Source organism: Stegostoma tigrinum, unplaced genomic scaffold (assembly GCF_030684315.1).
Source record: "Stegostoma tigrinum isolate sSteTig4 unplaced genomic scaffold, sSteTig4.hap1 scaffold_191, whole genome shotgun sequence".
NCBI classification, from domain to species: Eukaryota; Metazoa; Chordata; class Chondrichthyes; order Orectolobiformes; family Stegostomatidae; genus Stegostoma; species Stegostoma tigrinum.
The window spans coordinates 324,403-340,493 of record NW_026728130.1 but is presented as its reverse complement, the minus strand read 5'-3'; the positions used below and the strand labels follow the sequence as shown (position 1 = coordinate 340,493).

The 16,091-nt window shown below is 48.5% G+C and overlaps 1 long non-coding RNA gene across 1 annotated transcript in view; it reads left to right on the top strand.

Annotated features, from left to right (window-relative positions):
• Positions 1-16,091, top strand: part of LOC132207873 (uncharacterized) — a 170,932-nt gene continuing 154,841 nt past the window's right edge. The window contains exons 1-2 of the long non-coding RNA XR_009443942.1: positions 1-87; positions 4,494-4,606. This is a non-coding gene — a long non-coding RNA (uncharacterized LOC132207873). The remainder of the gene's footprint in view (positions 88-4,493; positions 4,607-16,091) is intronic.

The following is a 16,091-nucleotide window of genomic DNA, read 5'->3' as shown; positions in this document are numbered from 1 at the left end:
AGGTTGGTACGATCTTCGTTGGAGAGGGAAAAGGGATGTTCCAGATACAGAAAATCATCAAACCATTTACTACAAAGTCCGTTTCTGGTTAGTATTAATTAATGCAGTTAACATTTTTAGCTCGACATGATTGCACAATGGAGTCAATAAGAAAATTCCATCTGATATTCCACATAAATTTTAAGTGGATGTTAAAGCAGCTCATTTCTTTTTCACGCTGTCTGCTGCTTTTAAGAATGGTTGTCTTATTGTCGAAATGTTTAGCTTTGACTCCATGGCTTCTTCTATTAGCTCACATTGAAACAGATGTTTCTTCAGCCAAAAATGCACGTTTACCCGGTGTAGCTTGACTAACCTTCCCCTGTGGTCGTTCCCCAGAAATCCCCTGCGGTAGCTCCCCTGAAACACAACGATACCATTTTGGATACTGTTCCGGGGGACGACTTAGCAGGGGTACGCAGTAGGGTGCAGGTCTCTGGCACAGAGTCTGTCCCTCTTGCACAGAAGGGAAGCGGGGATAGGAAGAGAGTGATAGTCATTGGCGACTCAATAGTTCGAGGGACTGAGAGAAGATTTGCCGGGAACGAAAGAGACCCACGATTGGTGTGTTGCCTACCAGGTGCCAGGGTCTGTGATGTCTCGGATCGTCTCTTTCGGGTCCTGAGGGGAGAGGGTGACCAGCCCCAAGTCGTGATCCAGATAGGCACCAACGGCATGTGTGGAAAGAGGGATAGGGATGTCAGGCAGGATTTGAGGGAGCTCGGGTGGAAGCCGAGAGCGAGAACAAACAGAGTGGTCATCTCTGGTTTGTCACCCGTACCACGTGATAGCGAGGCAAAGAACAGGGAGAGATTTCAGCTGAAGACGTGGCTGCAGGGATGGTGCAGGTGGGAGGGCTTCAGGTACATGGACAATTAGGGCTCGTTCTGGGGAAGGTGGGACGTGTACAAACAGGACGGTCTCCACTTGAACCAGAGGGGCACGAATATCCTGGGTGGGAAATTGGCTAGTGCCATTCGGTTGGATTTAAACGAGTTCAGAAGGGGGATGGGAAACTGAGGTGTAGTCCTAGTACACAGGAGGATGAGCATAGGGAGGACATGGTCAGGACCTCACTGTCACAGAAGTGTGCTGGCAGACAGCAAGCTGGATTGAAGTGTGACGACTTTAATGCCGGGAGTATCCGGAATAATGTAGGTGAGCTTGCAGCTTGGATAGGTACCTGGGACTTCGATGTTGTGGCCATTTCGGAGGCATGGATAGAGCAGGGTCAGGAATGGATGTTGCAGGTTCTCGGGTTTCGATCTTTCATTAAGGTCTGGGAAGGTGGTAAAAGAGGGGGAGGTGTGGCTTTGTTGGTCAAGGACAGTATAACGGCGGCTGAAAGAACCTTTGAGGACTCGTCTGCTGCGGTGGTATGGGCTGAGGTTGCCCAGGAAGGTTTGTCGACTGAGTCAGTGTGGGTGGAAGTTCGGAACAGCAAGGCAGCAGTCACTTCACTGGGGGTTTTCTACAACCCCAAATAGCAGTTGGGAGATCGAAGAACTCATTGGCCGGCAAATTGTTGAAAAGTGCAAACGTATCAGGGTTGTTGTTATGGGTGACTTCAACTTTCCCAATATAGATTGAAACCTCCTCAGTGCAGATGGTTTGGATGGAGCCGTTTTTGTCAGGTGTGTTCAGGAGGGTTTCCTGACTCACTGTGTGGACAGGCCGAGGGGGGGAGGCCATTTTGGATTTGGTGCTCGGCGATGAGCCAGGACAGGTGTCAGATCTCGTGGTGGGAGAACACTTTGGCGACAGTGACCGCAAGAGCCTCACATTTACCATAGCCATGGAAAGGGAAAGGAGCAGTTACCAGGGGAAGTTATTTCACTGGGGTCAAGGAAACTATGATGCTGTCAGACAGGAGTTGGGAAGTACAGATTGGGAGCAATTGTTCCACAGAAAGGGCGCGGCAGACATGTGGAGGCTGTTCAAGGAGCAGTTGTTGCGAGTGATGTATAAATTTGTTCCTCTGAGACAGGTAAGAAGGGGTAAGATTAAGGAGCCTTGGATGACGGGTCCAGAGGTGCTTCTTGTCAAAAAGAAAAGGCAGCGTACGTAAGGTGGAGGAAGTGAAGGTCTAGCACAGCTTTAGAGTATTCCAGGCCTGCTCGGAAGGAGCTCAAAAGATATTGCCTGTACAATTGTTACCTGTTACAACCTTTGCGTCCACGCTTGCTCATTCAGTGGTGTCAAGATGCTAGCAGTGCATGTACCTTCTCCATCCCCTAATGCCGTCAGCTCACACAAGACATAGTCCTTACTTAAAATCTTCTGATCAACCAAAGTTCATTGTAATGGACATTTTAGTTATCTGTCATGAAACGAAAACTGATTCTGACTGGCATGACCTGCAGTGCAAATGAATATAATCTGTGAAACGAAATTCCTTATGGGCTTGCAGCCGCTACAAATAATTGCTTTTCAAAGACGTTGCAGACATACATTTTTTTCTCCTATCACCTCAGATTATTTTTTTGTTTATGCATGTTGTGTGGGTTTCCAGTCAGGCCCATAAACTCAGGTTGATGCAGTCACTGTTACAACACGGTATTGAAGGAGAATTTGTGATCTTTGGAGTTTCATTCCAGTGTCTGAAGGAGTGCACCATCAAGCCACTTCAGAGCACTACTGGCGACAAATTGTTGCAAGTTTTCAAGTGTGACCGATGGTCACATAAAATATGGCCTTTTTGTTGTTGCGCTATTCATCTTAACTGCACCTTATCTAGTATTTAGGCTTGGAAACGATTTCAATTTTTTTGATTTACTTATTCAAAATCATTTATGATTGTTGTCATGATATCTACAATATGTTATTTTGATTGGACATAGAGGATTGGATCTGTCTTAATGGAAATAATGTATGCGCTTATAAAACTCCTTCTGGGCAAGGTAGTTGCTCAGTGCTGAGAGCTGCTCATGCACTGGGGAGCCAATTGAGATTCCAGTCTTGGGTAACTATCTGTGTGGAATTGACACGTCCTCCCCGCGTCTGCGAGGGGCTTCTGCCAGGTGCTGCAGTTTCCTCCCATTGTTCAAAGATGTGCAGGTCCTAATATGTGATTTGTGAAGCATTTCTTAAATGTTTCAATCCTCCCAGCATCCAGTGCCTTGGACAAAATAACTGGAGATGAATAAAAGATACTGTGCCTTTTGACACCATTTCCTGCTGGATTTTCATCAATCCTGCTTTATATCGGTGACAACTTCCATGACCTTTTTTGATGCTATGTCTGAATTGACAGTCTAGTTCCAAATATTTGTTGTGCAGTATTTCAAGGTCTCTGTTACAGCATACCCATGAATGTCCACTTCAAAAGATACTTCCATATCATAGAATCCCTACGGTGTGGAAACAAGCCCCTTTTGACCCAAGAAGTCCACGGCCACCCTCCAAAGAGCATCTCACCCTGACTCATCCCCCGACCCTTTCCTCAGTAACCGCACATTTCCCATGACTAACACACCTAATCTACACATCCCTAAACACAATGGGCAAGTTTGGCATGGCCCATACACTGAGCCTGCACATCTTTGGACAGTGGGAGGAAACCAGAGCACCCAGCAGGAACCCATGCAGGCATGGGCAGAATGTACAAACTCCGCACAGAAAATCGTCCAACGGTGGGATCGAACCTGGGTCCCTGGCGCTGTGAGTCAGCAGTGCTAAACAATGAGCCACCGTGCTGCACTTGGAGTTAGAGCTTGCTTGTTCCTGGGTGGCCTCAAACTGCCAACCTCCACTTAGTGGCAAAAGTGCTGACCAACTGCACTCATCTTCACTGGTTTTTGCTTTGTATCATTGAATTCAATCCTTCAAACTCTATGATAAATATTTAAATTTCCATTGATGTGTGAGGGTTGTTTTTAGTACGCAGTATTGGTTTATTATGTTTCATTGGTACATAATGAATATTGTATGTATATGCAAATGGGCAAGTTGGTAACGATGCAGTCCGCAGACCTGGAGGATAATAACACTGTCCTTCAATCGCCCACGATGCCCTCTGCAAATTGGTAGAAAACAAAAATTTCTATAAAATTCATCTCCCCTCCCGTCAGTCGATCAAAATTAATTCAGGATTTTGTACAGGCCAATAACCGTAAGATTACACGAGCCTAAACAAAACTACTGGCTCATATTAGTTCAGTCAAGTGAAAGGGCAACAATAGAGGCAGTAGGAACTGCAGATGCTGGAGAATCTGAGATAAGAAGGTGTCAAGCTGGATGAACACAGCAGGCCAAGCAGTATCATCCGGCTCTGCACCTTGTTATCTCAGATTCTCCAGCGCCAATTTTCTGAAGTAGGGTCTCGTCCCGAAACATCAGCTTTCTTGCTTCTCTGATGCTGCTTGACCTGCTGTGTTCATCCAGCTCTCCACTTTGGGCAACAATAGAGTATGTTTTAAGTCACTAGATATGTTACGTGGGTTTGTCTTCCTTAGGGTGGAGTTAGTGGAACCGAAAAAGATGTCTCCCTCACAGCGTTTGTGACACAAGAATTGCATCGTTCCTTGGCGGCCTTTCAACAGAAGAATATTCAGAGATTTCCCGAGTGGTAAGAATGTAACTTCTTTTACTTCTCTTTATCTCACTTTTTCCAACAATTGGAAAATAGATTTTAGAAATAACGTCGAGCTGATGAAGTGTGAAAAGAAGAATAATTCCAAGCAGTGGTGGGAGTAGGTCAGTGAGGTGGGAGGAGTGGATAGGTGGGAGAGAAGGCGGACAGGTCATGGAGGCGGGGATGAGGGGAGGAACTAGCGTTTGTGACACAAGAATTGCATCTTGGGATGAGGCTGGCGGGTGGGGAGATTTTGAGGGTGGCAAAGTCCATATTAAGGCTATTGAGTTGGAAGCTCCCGAGGCGGAATAGGAGGTGCTGCTCCTCCAGTTTCTGGGTGGTGTGGTTGTGACACTGGAAGAGGCCCAGGATGGACATGTCGTCCAGGGAGTGGGAGGGGGAGTTGAAGTGATGCAATGATTTGGATATGAAAATAGAAGGTGTGGTTAGTAAGTTTCCCAATGATTGAAGGTGTAGTAGCCAGCCAAGAAGGTCACCTCAGAATACAATGGGACATTGACAAGGGCCAATAAACTGAGGAGTGGCAGATTGAGTTGAGGTTAGATAAATGTGAGGTGCTACATTTTGGAAAGGCAAATCAGGGCAGCACGTATACACTGAAGGTTGTGGGGAGAGTTGCTTAATAAAGAGACACTGGAGTGCAGTTTCGTAGTTCCATCAAAGTACAGCCACCGGTAGAAAGGATATGAAGGAGACATTTGGTGTGCTCGCCTTTATCGGTCAGTGCATTGAGTATAGGAGTTGGGAGATCACTTCGCAGCGATATAGGACGTTGGTTCGGCTGCTTTTGGAATACTGCAATCGATTTTGGTCTCCTTGCGAGAGGAAGGATGTCGGCGCAACATTGAGGGCCGAAGGGCCTGTTCTGCGCTGTGTTGTTGTATGTTGTAAACTTGAAAGGGTTCAGAGAAGATCTACAAGGATGTTACGAGCATCGGAGGTTGGAGGTATACCGTGGGCTTGAACAGGCAGCTCTTTCTTGGAACTTTGGAGTTCAGGGCTGACCATATAGAAGTTTATACAATTACGAGGGACGTGGATACAGCGAACAGCCAAGATCTTTTCCCCGGGTTGCTGGAATCCAAAACTGGAGGGAATAGGTTAAAAATGAGAGAGGGAAGATTTAAAATGGACCGGATTTTTTTCATAGTGGTGCATGTATGGAATGAGCTGCCAGAGGAAGTGGTGGAGGCTTGTACGTTTAAAAGGCATGTGGATGGGTATATGAATAAGACGGGTTGAGAGGAATATGGGCCAAATGCTGGCAAATGGGACTAAATTAATTTAGGATATCTGGTCAGCATAGACAAATTGTGCCAAAGGATCTGTTTCCTGACTGTACATCTCTCTGATTCTCAGTGTCTTTTTTCTTAACCACGTGGCCCATAATTAGAAAAACTTGAATCAGGATTTGGGAATGTGACAATTCTAATTGGATCTGTTTGATGAAATTAACTCTGTAGGTAATGGTGGTTGAATTATGATTTATCAAATTTGAGTTTATTGCAGCATCTTATAGAATAGAGGAAACACATGTAATCAAAATTGAAAATCAAAACTTGGTAAAATTTTGCATTGGAAATACATGACCAGCCATTGGAGGAGATTCATGACCATTGCATTCAAGTGAGAACAACAAATGCGATTCAGTGACTCAGTGAAATTGGATGCAGTGACTGTGTGAACTGGGATGCAGTGACTGAGGGTAATGGGATGCAGTGGCTTATGGAAATGGAATGCACTGACTGAGGGAAATGGGATGCAGTGTCTGAGTGAAATAGCTTGCAGTGACTGCGGGAAATGGGTTGTAGTGACTGAGGGAAATGGGATGCAGTGACTGATGGAAATGGGATGCAGTGACTGATGGAAATGGGATGCAGTGACTGAGTGAAATGGGATGCAGTGACTGAGTGAAATGGGATGCCGTGAATGACAAAAGGAGATGCAGTGACTGTGGGAAATGGGATGCAGTGACTCTTGGTAATGGGATGCAGTGAGTGAGGGGAATGGGATGCAGTGAGTGAGGGTCATGGGAGGCAGTGAGTGAGGGTAATGAGATGCAGTGACTGCAGGAAAGGAGATGCAGTGACTGCGAGAAAGGAGATGCACTGACTGAGGGAAAGGAGATGCAGTGACTGAGTGAGATGGGATGCAGTGACTGAGTGGAATGGGATGCAGTGATTGAAGGAAATGGGGGCGGTGACCGATGGAAATGGGATGCAGTGACTGAGGGAAATGGGATGCAGTGGCTGATGGAAAGGAGATGCAGTGACTGAGTGAACTGGGATGCAGTGACTGAGCGAAATGGGATGCAGTGACTGAGCGAAATGGGATGCAGTGACTGAGGGAAATGGGATGCAGTGACTGAGGGTAATGGGATGCAGTGACTGATGGTAATGGGATGCAGTGACTAAGGGTAATGGGATGCAGTGACTGATGGTAATGGGATGCAGTGTCTCAGTGAAATGGGGTGCAGTGACTGATGGTAATGGGATGCAGTGTCTCAGTGAAATGGGGTGCAGTGTCTGAGTGAAATGGGATGCTATGACTGAGTGAAATGAGCTGCAGTGACTGAGTGAAATGAGCTGCAGTGACTGAGTGAAATGGGATGCAGTGGCTGTGTGAAATGGGATGCAGTGACTGTGAACTGGGATGCAGTGTCTGTTTGAAATGGGATCCTGCGACTGAAGTTAATGGGATGCAGTGACTGAGGGAAATGGGATGCAGTGACTGATTGAAATGGAATGCACTGACTGAGTGAACTGGGATGCAGTGACTGATGGAAATGGGATGCAGTGACTGAGGGAAACAGGTTGCAGTGATTGAGTGAAATAGGATGCAGTGATTGAGTGAAATGCGATGCCGTGACTGAGTGAAATGGAAAGCATTGGCTGATGGAAATGGGATGTAGTGGCTGAGTGAAATGGGATGCAGTGGCTGAGTGAAATAGGATGCAGTGACTGAGTGAAATGCGATGCTGTGACTGAGTGAAATGGGGTGCAGTGACTGAGGGAAAGGTGATTCAATGACTGTGGGAAATGCCAAGATGTGACTGAGGAAAGGAGATGCAGTGACTGTGGGAAATGGGATGCCGTGTCTGTGGGAAACGGGATGCGGTGACTGTGGGAAACGGGATGCGGTGACTGTGGGGAATGTGATGCAGTGACAGCGTGAAATGGGATGCAGTGACAGCGTGAAATGGGATGCAGTGACTGAGATAAATGGGATGCAGTGACTGATGTAAATGGGATGCAGTGAGTGAGGGAAAGGAGATGCAGTGCCTGTGGAAACGGGATGCTGCGACTGAGGGTAATGAGTATGCAGTGACTGTGGGAAATGGGATGCAGTGACTGAGTGAAATGGGATGCAGTGACTGAATGGAATGGGATGCAGGGACTGAGGGAAATTGGATGCTGTGACTCAGTGGAATGGGATGCAGTTACTGAGGGAAAGGTGATTCAGTGACTGTGGGAAATGGCAAGCTGTGACTGAGGAAAGGAGATGCAGTGACTGTGGGAAATGGGACGCAATGACGGAGGGAAATGGGACGCAGTGACTGAGTGAAATGGGATGCAGTGGCTCAGTGAAATGGGATGCAGTGGCTGAGTGAAATGGGATGCCGTGGCTGAGTGAAATGGGATGCCGTGGCTGAGTGAAATGGGACGCAGTGACCGAGTGAAACGGGGTGCAGTGACTGAGGGAAATGGGAGGCAGTGGCTGAGTGAAATGGGATGCAGTCACTGAGGGAAATGGGATGCAGTGATGGATGGTAATGGGATGCAGTGACTGAGTGAAATGGGATGCAGTAAAATGGGATGCAGTTACTGAATGAAATGGGGTGCAGTGACTGAGGGGAATGGGTGCAGTGACTGAGGGAAATGGCTGCAGTGACTCAGGGTAATGGGATGCACTGACTGAGTGAAATGTGATGCAGTGGCTGAGTGAAATGGGATGCAGCCACTGAGTGAAATGGGATGCAGTGGCTGAGTGAAATGGGGTGCAGTGACTGAGTGTAATGGGACGAATTGACTGAGTGAAATGGGACGCAGTCACTGAGTGAAATGGGATGCTGTGACTGAGGGAAATGTGATGCAGTGACTGAGGGAAATGGCTGCAGTGACTCAGGGTAATGGGATGCACTGACTGAGTGAAATGTGATGCAGTGGCTGAGTGAAATGCGATGCAGTGTCTGAGGGAAATGGGACGCAGTGACTGAGTGTAATGGGACGCAGTGACTGAGTGTAATGGGACGAATTGACTGAGTGAAATGGGACGCAGTCACTGAGTGAAATGGGATGCTGTGACTGAGGGAAATGTGATGCAGTGTCTGTGTGAAATGTGATGCAGTGACTGAGGGTAATGGGATGCAGTGGCTGATGTAAATGGGTTGCAGTGACTTAGTGAAATGGGAGGCAGTGACTGAGTGAAATGGGAGGCAGTGACTGAGTGAAATGGGAGGCAGTGACTGAGGGGAATGGGATGCAGTGGCTGATGGAAATGGGAGGCAGTGACTGAGGGGAATGGGATGCAGTGGCTGAGGGGAAGGAGATGTAGTGACTGAGGGGAAGGAGCTGCAGTGACTGTGGGAAATGGAATGCTGTGTCTGAGTGTAATGGGTTGCACTGTCTCAGTTCAATAAGATTCACTGTCTCAGTTAAATGGGATGCAGTGACTGAGTGAAATGGGATGCTCTGACTGAGTGAAGTGGGATGCTGTGACTTAGGGACATGGGATGCTGTGACTGAGGATAATGCGATGCAGTGACTGAGGGAATGGAGATGCAGTGACTGTGGGAAATGGGTTGCAATGACTGAGTGAAATGGGATGCTGTGACAGAGGGAAAGGAGACGCACTGAATGTGGGAAATGGGATGCAGTGACTGAGTGAAATGGGGTGCAGTGACTGAGTGAAATGGGGTGCAGTGACTGAGTGAAATGGGATGCAGTGACTGAGTGAAATGGGATGCAGTGACTGACTGAAATGGGATGGAGTGTATGAGTGAAATGGGATGGAGTGACTGAGTGAAATGGGAGTCAGTGACTGAGTGAAATGGGAGGCAGTGACTGACTGAAATGGGATGCAGTGACTGAGTGAAATGGGATGCAGTGACTGAGTGAAATGGGAGTCAGTGACTGAGTGAAATGGGGTGCAGTGACTGAGTGAAATGGGACGCAGTGACTGAGTGAAATGGGATGCAGTGACTGAGTGAAATGGGATGCAGTGACTGAGTGTAATGGGATGCAGTGACTGAGTGAAATGGGATGCGGTGGCTGAGGGAAATGGGATGTAGTGACTGAGAGAAATGGGACGCAGTGACTTAGGGAAATGGGACGCAGTGACTGGGGGAAATGGGACGCAGTGGCTGAGTGAAATGGGATGCAGTTACTGAGTGAAATGGGATGCAGTGACTGAGGGCAATGGGATGCAGTGACTGAGGGCAATGGGATGCAGTGATTGAGGGAAATGGGATCAAGTGACTGAGTGAAATGGGATGCGGTGACTGAGGGAAATGGAATGTGGTGACTGTGGGGAATAGGGTGCGGTGACTGACGGAAACGGATGCACTGTCTCAGCTGAATAGTACTCACTGTCTCTGTTAAGTGGGATGCAGTGACTGAGGGAAATGGGATCAAGTGACTGAGTGAAATGGGATGCGGTGACTGAGGGAAATGGAATGTGGTGACTGTGGGGAATAGGGTGCGGTGACTGACGGAAACGGATGCACTGTCTCAGCTGAATAGTACTCACTGTCTCTGTTAAGTGGGATGCAGTGACTGAGGGGCAGGAGATGCAGTGAATGTGGGGAATGGGATGCAGTGACTGAGGGAAATGAGATGCAGTGACTGAGGAAAATGAGATGCAGTGACTGAGGGAAAGGAGATGCAGTGACTGTGGGAAATGGAATGCTGTGACTGAGGGTAATGGGATGCACCGTCTCAGTTCAATGAGTTTCTCTGTCTCAGTTAAATGGAATGCAGTGACTGAGTGAAATGGGATTCTCTGACTGAGTGAAATGGGATGCTGTGACTGAGGGAAAGGAGATGCAGGGACTGTGGGAAATCGATTGCAGTGACTGTGGGAAATCGATTGCAGTGACTGTGGGAAATCGTTTTCAGTGACTGTGGGAAATGGGTTGCAGTGACTGAGGGAAATGGGAGGCAGTGACTGAGTGAAGTGGGAGGCAGTGACTGCGTGAAGTGGGAGGCAGTGACTGCGTGAAGTGGGATGCACTCACTGAGTGAAATGGGATGCTGTGACTGATGGAAATGGGATACTGTGACTGAGGGTAATGTGATGCAGTGACTGAGGGTAATGTGATGCAGTGACTGAGGGTAATGGGATGCAGTGACTGAGGGAAATGGGATGCACTGACTGAGGGAAATGGGATGCAGTGTCTGAGTGAAATAGTTTGCAGTGACTGCGGGAAATGGGTTGTAGTGACTGAGGGAAATGGGATGCAGTGACTGATGGAAATGGGATGCAGTGACTGAGTGAAATGGGATGCAGTGAATGACAAAAGTAGATGCAGTGACTGTGGGAAATGGGATGCAGTGACTCTTGGTAATGGGATGCAGTGAGTGAGGGTCATGGGAGGCAGTGAGTGAGGGTAATGAGATGCAGTGACTGCAGGAAAGGAGATGCAGTGACTGCGAGAAAGGAGATGCACTGACTGAGGGAAAGGAGATGCAGTGACTGAGTGAGATGGGATGCAGTGACTGAGTGGAATGGGATGCAGTGATTGAAGGAAATGGGGGCAGTGACCGATGGAAATGGGATGCAGTGACTGAGGGAAATGGGATGCAGTGGCTGATGGAAAGGAGATGCAGTGACTGAGCGAAATGGGATGCAGTGACTGAGCGAAATGGGATGCAGTGACTGAGGGAAATGGGATGCAGTGACTGAGGGTAATGGGATGCAGTGACTGATGGTAATGGGATGCAGTGACTAAGGGTAATGGGATGCAGTGACTGATGGTAATGGGATGCAGTGTCTCAGTGAAATGGGGTGCAGTGACTGATGGTAATGGGATGCAGTGTCTCAGTGAAATGGGGTGCAGTGTCTGAGTGAAATGGGATGCTATGACTGAGTGAAATGAGCTGCAGTGACTGAGTGAAATGAGCTGCAGTGACTGAGTGAAATGGGATGCAGTGGCTGTGTGAAATGGGATGCAGTGACTGTGAACTGGGATGCAGTGTCTGTTTGAAATGGGATCCTGCGACTGAAGTTAATGGGATGCAGTGACTGAGGGAAATGGGATGCAGTGACTGATTGAAATGGAATGCACTGACTGAGTGAACTGGGATGCAGTGACTGATGGAAATGGGATGCAGTGACTGAGGGAAACAGGTTGCAGTGATTGAGTGAAATAGGATGCAGTGATTGAGTGAAATGCGATGCCGTGACTGAGTGAAATGGAAAGCATTGGCTGATGGAAATGGGATGTAGTGGCTGAGTGAAATGGGATGCAGTGGCTGAGTGAAATAGGATGCAGTGACTGAGTGAAATGCGATGCTGTGACTGAGTGAAATGGGGTGCAGTGACTGAGGAAAGGAGATGCAGTGACTGTGGGAAATGGGATGCCGTGTCTGTGGGAAACGGGATGCGGTGACTGTGGGAAACGGGATGCGGTGACTGTGGGGAATGTGATGCAGTGACAGCGTGAAATGGGATGCAGTGACAGCGTGAAATGGGATGCAGTGACTGAGATAAATGGGATGCAGTGACTGATGTAAATGGGATGCAGTGAGTGAGGGAAAGGAGATGCAGTGCCTGTGGAAACGGGATGCTGCGACTGAGGGTAATGAGTATGCAGTGACTGTGGGAAATGGGATGCAGTGACTGAGTGAAATGGGATGCAGTGACTGAATGGAATGGGATGCAGGGACTGAGGGAAATTGGATGCTGTGACTCAGTGGAATGGGATGCAGTTACTGAGGGAAAGGTGATTCAGTGACTGTGGGAAATGGCAAGCTGTGACTGAGGAAAGGAGATGCAGTGACTGTGGGAAATGGGACGCAATGACGGAGGGAAATGGGACGCAGTGACTGAGTGAAATGGGATGCAGTGGCTCAGTGAAATGGGATGCAGTGGCTGAGTGAAATGGGATGCCGTGGCTGAGTGAAATGGGATGCCGTGGCTGAGTGAAATGGGACGCAGTGACCGAGTGAAACGGGGTGCAGTGACTGAGGGAAATGGGAGGCAGTGGCTGAGTGAAATGGGATGCAGTCACTGAGGGAAATGGGATGCAGTGATGGATGGTAATGGGATGCAGTGACTGAGTGAAATGGGATGCAGTAAAATGGGATGCAGTTACTGAATGAAATGGGATGTAGTGACTGAATGAAATGGGGTGCAGTGACTGAGGGGAATGGGTGCAGTGACTGAGGGAAATGGCTGCAGTGACTCAGGGTAATGGGATGCACTGACTGAGTGAAATGTGATGCAGTGGCTGAGTGAAATGGGATGCAGCCACTGAGTGAAATGGGATGCAGTGACTGAGTGAAATGGGATGCAGTGGCTGAGTGAAATGGGATGCAGTGACTGAGTGAAATGGGATGCAGTGACTGACTGACTGAAATGGGATGTAGTGAGTGAGTGAAATGGGAAGCAGTGACCGAGGGAAATGGAATGCGGTGACTGTGGGGAATAGGGTGCGGTGACTAACGGAAACGGATGCACTGTCTCAGCTGAATAGTGTTCACTGTCTTCGTTAAATGGGATGCAGTGACTGAGGGAAATGGGAGTCAGTGACTGACTGAAATGGGAGGGAGTGACTGATTGAAATGGGAGGGAGTGACTGACTGAAATGGGAGGGAGTGACTGAGTGAAATGGGAGGCAGTGACTGAGTGAATTGGGAGGCAGTGACTGAGTGAAGTGGAAGGCAGTGACTGAGTGAAATGGGATGCAGTGACTGAGTGAAATGTGATGCAGTGATTGAGTGAAATGGGATGCAGTGACTGACTGAAATGGGAAGCAGTGGCTGAGTGAAATGGGATGCAGTGACTGAGTGAAATGGGATGCAGTGACTGAGTGAAATGGGATGCAGTGACTGAGTGAAATGGGATGCAGTGACTGAGTGAAATGGGATGCAGTGGCTGAGTGAAATGGGGTGCAGTGACTGAGTGAAATGCGATGCAGTGACTGAGGGAAATGGGACGCAGTGACTGAGTGTAATGGGACGCAGTGACTGAGTGTAATGGGACGCAGTGACTGAGTGTAATGGGACGAATTGACTGAGTGAAATGGGACGCAGTCACTGAGTGAAATGGGATGCTGTGACTGAGGGAAATGTGATGCAGTGTCTGTGTGAAATGTGATGCAGTGACTGAGGGTAATGGGATGCAGTGGCTGATGGAAATGGGTTGCAGTGACTTAGTGAAATGGGAGGCAGTGACTGAGTGAAATGGGAGGCAGTGACTGAGTGAAATGGGAGGCAGTGACTGAGGGGAATGGGATGCAGTGGCTGATGGAAATGGGAGGCAGTGACTGAGGGGAATGGGATGCAGTGGCTGAGGGGAAGGAGATGTAGTGACTGAGGGGAAGGAGCTGCAGTGACTGTGGGAAATGGAATGCTGTGTCTGAGTGTAATGGGTTGCACTGTCTCAGTTCAATAAGATTCACTGTCTCAGTTAAATGGGATGCAGTGACTGAGTGAAATGGGATGCTCTGACTGAGTGAAGTGGGATGCTGTGACTTAGGGACATGGGATGCTGTGACTGAGGATAATGCGATGCAGTGACTGAGGGAATGGAGATGCAGTGACTGTGGGAAATGGGTTGCAATGACTGAGTGAAATGGGATGCTGTGACAGAGGGAAAGGAGACGCACTGAATGTGGGAAATGGGATGCAGTGACTGAGTGAAATGGGGTGCAGTGACTGAGTGAAATGGGATGCAGTGACTGAGTGAAATGGGATGCAGTGACTGACTGAAATGGGATGGAGTGTATGAGTGAAATGGGATGGAGTGACTGAGTGAAATGGGAGTCAGTGACTGAGTGAAATGGGAGGCAGTGACTGACTGAAATGGGATGCAGTGACTGAGTGAAATGGGATGCAGTGACTGAGTGAAATGGGATGCAGTGACTGAGTGAAATGGGGTGCAGTGACTGAGTGAAATGGGACGCAGTGACTGAGTGAAATGGGATGCAGTGACTGAGTGAAATGGGATGCAGTGACTGAGTGTAATGGGATGCAGTGACTGAGTGAAATGGGATGCGGTGGCTGAGGGAAATGGGATGTAGTGACTGAGAGAAATGGGACGCAGTGACTTAGGGAAATGGGACGCAGTGACTGGGGGAAATGGGACGCAGTGGCTGAGTGAAATGGGATGCAGTTACTGAGTGAAATGGGATGCAGTGACTGAGGGCAATGGGATGCAGTGACTGAGGGCAATGGGATGCAGTGATTGAGGGAAATGGGATCAAGTGACTGAGTGAAATGGGATGCGGTGACTGAGGGAAATGGAATGTGGTGACTGTGGGGAATAGGGTGCGGTGACTGACGGAAACGGATGCACTGTCTCAGCTGAATAGTACTCACTGTCTCTGTTAAGTGGGATGCAGTGACTGAGGGAAATGGGATCAAGTGACTGAGTGAAATGGGATGCGGTGACTGAGGGAAATGGAATGTGGTGACTGTGGGGAATAGGGTGCGGTGACTGACGGAAACGGATGCACTGTCTCAGCTGAATAGTACTCACTGTCTCTGTTAAGTGGGATGCAGTGACTGAGGGGCAGGAGATGCAGTGAATGTGGGGAATGGGATGCAGTGACTGAGGGAAATGAGATGCAGTGACTGAGGAAAATGAGATGCAGTGACTGAGGGAAAGGAGATGCAGTGACTGTGGGAAATGGAATGCTGTGACTGAGGGTAATGGGATGCACCGTCTCAGTTCAATGAGTTTCTCTGTCTCAGTTAAATGGGGTGCAGTGACTGAGTGAAATGGGATTCTCTGACTGAGTGAAATGGGATGCTGTGACTGAGGGAAAGGAGATGCAGGGACTGTGGGAAATCGATTGCAGTGACTGTGGGAAATCGATTGCAGTGACTGTGGGAAATCGTTTTCAGTGACTGTGGGAAATGGGTTGCAGTGACTGAGGGAAATGGGAGGCAGTGACTGAGTGAAGTGGGAGGCAGTGACTGCGTGAAGTGGGAGGCAGTGACTGCGTGAAGTGGGATGCACTCACTGAGTGAAATGGGATGCTGTGACTGATGGAAATGGGATACTGTGACTGAGGGTAATGTGATGCAGTGACTGAGGGTAATGTGATGCAGTGACTGAGGGAAATGGGATGCACTGACTGAGGGAAATGGGATGCACTGACTGAGGGAAATGGGATGCAGTGTCTGAGTGAAATAGTTTGCAGTGACTGCGGGAAATGGGTTGTAGTGACTGAGGGAAATGGGATGCAGTGACTGATGGAAATGGGATGCAGTGACTGAGTGAAATGGGATGC